Below are 7,064 nucleotides of genomic sequence, written 5' to 3'. Positions count from 1 at the left end.
TAGCGCGCATTGCAAGCCAGCTTTTACCTTAAATAACTAAATGAAAATTGACTAAATGTAGCGCACATTGCAAGCCAGCGTTTACCTTAACTAACTAAAGGAAAATTAACTAAATGTAGCGCGCATTGCAAGCCAGTTTTTACCTTAATTAACTAAATGAAGATTAACTAAATGAAAATTAACTTATTGAAAATTAACTAAATGTAGCGCGCATTGCAAGCCAGCTTTTACCTTAACTAACTAAATGAAAATTAACTAAATGTAGCGCGCATTGCAAGCCAGCTTTTACTTTAAATAACTAAATGAAAATTGACTAAATGTAGCGCGCATTGCAAGCCAGCTTTTACTTTAAATAACTAAATGAAAATTGACTAAATGTAGCGCACATTGCAAGCCAGCTTTTACCTTAACTAACTAAATGAAAATTAACTAAATGTCATGCGCATTGCAAGCCAGCTTTTACCTTAACTAACTAAATGAAAACTAAATAAATGTAGCGCACATTGCAAGCCAGTTTTTACCTTAATTAACTAAATGAAAATTAACTAAATGTAACGTCCATTGCAAGCCAGCTTGTACCTTAACTAACTAATTGAAATTTAACTAAATGTAGCGCGCATTGCAAGCCAGTTTTTACCTTAATTAACTAAATGAAAATTAACTTATTGAAAATTAACTAAATGTAGCGCGCATTGCAAGCCAGCTTTTACCTTAACTAACTAAATGAAAATTAACTAAATGTAGCGCGCATTGCAAGCCAGCTTTTACCTTAAAAAACTAAATGAAAATTGACTAAATGTAGCGCACATTGCAAGCCAGCGTTTACCTTAACTAACTAAATGAAAATTAACTAAATGTAGCGCGCATTGCAAGCCAGTTTTTACCTTAATTAACTAAATGAAAATTAACTTATTGAAAATTAACTAAATGTAGCGCGCATTGCAAGCCAGCTTTACCTTAAATAACTAAATGAAAATTGACTAAATGTAGCGCACATTGCAAGCCAGCTTTTACCTTAACTAACTAAATGAAAATTAACTAAATGTAGCGCGCATTGCAAGCGAGCTTTTACCTTAAATAACTAAATGAAAATTGACTAAATGTAGCGCACATTGCAAGCCAGTTTTTACCTTAACTAACTAAATGAAAATTAACTAAATGTAGCGCGCATTGCAAGCCAGCTTTTACCTTAACTAACTAAATGAAAATTGACTAAATGTAGCGTGAATTGCAAGCCAGCTTTTAACTTAAATAACTAAATGAAAATTAACTAAATGTAGCGCGCATTGCAAGCCAGTTTTTACCTTAATTAACTAAATGAAAATTAACGAAATGAAAATTAACTAAATGTAGCGCGCATTGCAAGCCAGCTTTTACCTTAATTAACTAAATGAAAATTAACTAAATGAAAATTAACTAAATGTAGCGTGCATTGCAAGCCAGCTTGTACCTTAACTAACTAATTGAAAATTAACTAAATGTAGCACGCATTGCCAGCCAGCTTTTACCTTAACTAACTAAATGAAAATTAACTAAATATAGCGCGCATTGCAAGCCAGCTTTTACCTTAACTAACTAAATGAAAATTAACTAAATGTAGCGCGCATTGCAAGCCAGCTTTTACCTTAACTAACTAAATGAAAATTGACTAAATGTAGCGTGCATTGCAAGCCAGCTTGTACCTTAACTAACTAATTGAAATTTAACTAAATGTAGCGCGCATTGCAAGCCAGCTTTTACCTTAATTAACTAAATGAAAATTGACTAAATGTAGCGTGCATTGCAAGCCAGCTTGTACCTTAACTAACTAATTGAAATTTAACTAAATGTAGCGCGCATTGCAAGGCAGCTTTTACCTTAACTAACTAAATGAAAATTGACTAAATGTAGCGTGCATTGCAAGCCAGCTTGTACCTTAACTAACTAATTGAAATTTAACTAAATGTAGCGCGCATTGCAAGCCAGCTTTTACCTTAACTAACTAAATGAAAATTGACTAAATGTAGCGTGAATTGCAAGCCAGCTTTTAACTTAAATAACTAAATGAAAATTAACTAAATGTAGCGCGCATTGCAAGCCAGTTTTTACCTTAATTAACTAAATGAAAATTAACGAAATGAAAATTAACTAAATGTAGCGCGCATTGCAAGCCAGCTTTTACCTTAATTAACTAAATGAAAATTAACTAAATATAGCGCGCATTGCAAGCCAGCTTTTACCTTAATTAACTAAATGAAAATTAACTAAATATAGCGCGCATTGCAAGCCAGCTTTTACCTTAACTAACTAAATGAAAATTAACTAAATGTAGCGCGCATTGCAAGGCAGCTTTTACCTTAACTAACTAAATGAAAATTGACTAAATGTAGCGTGCATTGCAAGCCAGCTTGTACCTTAACTAACTAATTGAAAATTAACTAAATGTAGCGCGCATTGCCAGCCAGCTTTTACCTTAACTAACTAAATGAAAATTAACTAAATATAGCGCGCATTGCAAGCCAGCTTTTACCTTAACTAACTAAATGAAAATTAACTAAATGTAGCGCGCATTGCAAGGCAGCTTTTACCTTAACTAACTAAATGAAAATTGACTAAATGTAGCGTGCATTGCAAGCCAGCTTGTACCTTAACTAACTAATTGAAATTTAACTAAATGTAGCGCGCATTGCAAGCCAGCTTTTACCTTAATTAACTAAATGAAAATTAACTAAATGTAACACGCATTGCAAGCCAGCTTGTACCTTAACCAACTAATTGAAAATTAACTAAATGTAGCGCGCATTGCAAGCCAGCTTTTACCTTAAATAACTAAATGAAAATTGACTAAATGTAGCGGACATTGCAAGCCAGCTTTTACCTTAACTAACTAAATGAAAATTAACTAAATATAGCGCACATTGCAAGCCAGCTTTTACCTTAACTAACTAAATGAAAATTAACTAAATGTAGCGCGCATTGCAAGCCAGCTTTTACCTTAACTAATTGAAAATTAACTAAATGTAGCGCACATTGCAAGCCAGCTTTTACCTTAACTAACTAAATGAAAATTAACTAAATGTAGCGCGCATTGCAAGCCAGCTTTTACCTTAACTAACTAATTGAAAATTAACTAAATGTAGCGCGCATTGCCAGCCAGCTTTTACCTTAACTAACTAAATGAAAATTAACTAAATATAGCGCGCATTGCAAGCCAGCTTTTACCTTAACTAACTAAATGAAAATTAACTAAATGTAGCGCGCATTGCAAGGCAGCTTTTACCTTAACTAACTAAATGAAAATTGACTAAATGTAGCGTGCATTGCAAGCCAGCTTGTACCTTAACTAACTAATTGAAATTTAACTAAATGTAGCGCGCATTGCAAGCCAGCTTTTACCTTAATTAACTAAATGAAAATTGACTAAATGTAGCGTGCATTGCAAGCCAGCTTGTACCTTAACTAACTAATTGAAATTTAACTAAATGTAGCGCGCATTGCAAGGCAGCTTTTACCTTAACTAACTAAATGAAAATTGACTAAATGTAGCGTGCATTGCAAGCCAGCTTGTACCTTAACTAACTAATTGAAATTTAACTAAATGTAGCGCGCATTGCAAGCCAGCTTTTACCTTAACTAACTAAATGAAAATTGACTAAATGTAGCGTGAATTGCAAGCCAGCTTTTAACTTAAATAACTAAATGAAAATTAACTAAATGTAGCGCGCATTGCAAGCCAGTTTTTACCTTAATTAACTAAATGAAAATTAACGAAATGAAAATTAACTAAATGTAGCGCGCATTGCAAGCCAGCTTTTACCTTAATTAACTAAATGAAAATTAACTAAATGTAGTGTGCGTTGCAAGCCAGCTTGTACCTTAACTAACTAATTGAAAATTAACTAAATGTAGCGCGCATTGCCAGCCAGCTTTTACCTTAACTAACTAAATGAAAATTAACTAAATATAGCGCGCATTGCAAGCCAGCTTTTACCTTAACTAACTAAATGAAAATTAACTAAATGTAGCGCGCATTGCAAGGCAGCTTTTACCTTAACTAACTAAATGAAAATTGACTAAATGTAGCGTGCATTGCAAGCCAGCTTGTACCTTAACTAACTAATTGAAATTTAACTAAATGTAGCGCGCATTGCAAGCCAGCTTTTACCTTAATTAACTAAATGAAAATTAACTAAATGTAACACGCATTGCAAGCCAGCTTGTACCTTAACCAACTAATTGAAAATTAACTAAATGTAGCGCGCATTGCAAGCCAGCTTTTACCTTAAATAACTAAATGAAAATTGACTAAATGTAGCGGACATTGCAAGCCAGCTTTTACCTTAACTAACTAAATGAAAATTAACTAAATATAGCGCACATTGCAAGCCAGCTTTTACCTTAACTAACTAAATGAAAATTAACTAAATGTAGCGCGCATTGCAAGCCAGCTTTTACCTTAACTAATTGAAAATTAACTAAATGTAGCGCACATTGCAAGCCAGCTTTTACCTTAACTAACTAAATGAAAATTAACTAAATGTAGCGCGCATTGCAAGCCAGCTTTTACCTTAACTAACTAATTGAAAATTAACTAAATGTAGCGCGCTTTGCCAGCCAGCTTTTACCTTAACTAACTAAATGAAAATTAACTAAATATAGCGCGCATTGCAAGCCAGCTTTTACCTTAACTAACTAAATGAAAATTAACTAAATGTAGCGCGCATTGCAAGGCAGCTTTTACCTTAACTAACTAAATGAAAATTGACTAAATGTAGCGTGCATTGCAAGCCAGCTTGTACCTTAACTAACTAATTGAAATTTAACTAAATGTAGCGCGCATTGCAAGCCAGCTTTTACCTTAATTAACTAAATGAAAATTGACTAAATGTAGCGTGCATTGCAAGCCAGCTTGTACCTTAACTAACTAATTGAAATTTAACTAAATGTAGCGCGCATTGCAAGGCAGCTTTTACCTTAACTAACTAAATGAAAATTTACTAAATGTAGCGTGCATTGCAAGCCAGCTTGTACCTTAACTAACTAATTGAAATTTAACTAAATGTAGCGCGCATTGCAAGCCAGCTTTTACCTTAACTAACTAAATGAAAATTGACTAAATGTAGCGTGAATTGCAAGCCAGCTTTTAACTTAAATAACTAAATGAAAATTAACTAAATGTAGCGCGCATTGCAAGCCAGTTTTTACCTTAATTAACTAAATGAAAATTAACGAAATGAAAATTAACTAAATGTAGCGCGCATTGCAAGCCAGCTTTTACCTTAATTAACTAAATGAAAATTAACTAAATGTAGTGTGCGTTGCAAGCCAGCTTGTACCTTAACTAACTAATTGAAAATTAACTAAATGTAGCGCGCATTGCCAGCCAGCTTTTACCTTAACTAACTAAATGAAAATTAACTAAATATAGCGCGCATTGCAAGCCAGCTTTTACCTTAACTAACTAAATGAAAATTAACTAAATGTAGCGCGCATTGCAAGGCAGCTTTTACCTTAACTAACTAAATGAAAATTGACTAAATGTAGCGTGCATTGCAAGCCAGCTTGTACCTTAACTAACTAATTGAAATTTAACTAAATGTAGCGCGCATTGCAAGCCAGCTTTTACCTTAATTAACTAAATGAAAATTAACTAAATGTAACACGCATTGCAAGCCAGCTTGTACCTTAACCAACTAATTGAAAATTAACTAAATGTAGCGCGCATTGCAAGCCAGCTTTTACCTTAACTAACTAAATGAAAATTAACTAAATATAGCGCACATTGCAAGCCAGCTTTTACCTTAACTAACTAAATGAAAATTAACTAAATGTAGCGCGCATTGCAAGCCAGCTTTTACCTTAACTAACTAATTGAAAATTAACTAAATGTAGCGCGCATTGCAAGCCAGTTTTTACCTTAACTAAATGAAAATTAACTAAATGTAGCGCGCATTGCAAGCCAGCTTGTACCTTAACTAACTAATTGAAAATTAACTAAATGTAGCGCGCATTGCAAGCCAGTTTTTACCTTAATTAACTAAATGAAAATTAACTAAATGTAGCGTGCATTGCAAGCCAGCTTTTACCTTAACTAACTAAATGAAAATTAACTAAATGTAGCGTGCATTGCAAGCCAGCTTGTACCTTAACTAACTAATTGAAATTTAACTAAATGTAGCGCGCATTGCAAGCCAGCTTTTACCTAAACTAACTAAATGAAAATTAATTAAATGTAGCGCGTATTGAAAGCCAGCTTTGACCTTAACTAACTAAATGAAAATTAACTAAATGTAGCGCACATTGCAAGCCAGCTTTTACCTTAACTAACTAAATGAAAATTGACTAAATGTAGCGCACATTGCAAGCCAGCTTTTACCTTAAATAACTAAATGAAAATTGACTAAATGTAGCGCACATTGCAAGCCAGCTTTTACCTTAACTAACTAAATAAAAATTAACTAAATGAAAATTAACTAAATGTAGCGCGCATTGCAAGGCAGCTTTTACCTCAACTAACTAAATGAAAATGAACTAAATGTAGCGCGCATTGCAAGCCAGCTTGTACCTTAACTATCTAATTGAAAATTAACTAAATGTAGCGCACATTGCAAGCCAGCTTTTACCTTAATTAACTAAATGAAAATTAACTAAATGAAAATTAAGTAAAAGAAAATGAACTAAATGTAGCGCGCATTGCAAGCCAGCTTTTACCTTAACTATCTAAATGAAAATTAACTAAATGTAACACGCATTGCAAGCCAGTTTTTACCTTAATTAACTAAATGAAAATTAACTAAATGTAACACGCATTGCAAGCCAGCTTGTACCTTAACTAACTAATTGAAAATTAACTAAATGTAGCGCGCATTGCAAGCCAGTTTTTACCTTAATTAACTAAATGAAAATTAACTAAATGTAGCGTGCATTGCAAGCCAGCTTTTACCTTAACTAACTAAATGAAAATTAACTAAATGTAGCGTGCATTGCAAGCCAGCTTGTACCTTAACTAACTAATTGAAATTTAACTAAATGTAGCGCGCATTGCAAGCCAGCTTTTACCTTAACTAACTAAATGAAAATTGACT

This window comes from Nerophis lumbriciformis, linkage group LG08, assembly GCF_033978685.3.
Source record: "Nerophis lumbriciformis linkage group LG08, RoL_Nlum_v2.1, whole genome shotgun sequence".
NCBI lineage: Eukaryota > Metazoa > Chordata > Actinopteri > Syngnathiformes > Syngnathidae > Nerophis > Nerophis lumbriciformis.
Note: the sequence above shows the minus strand (reverse complement) of the source record.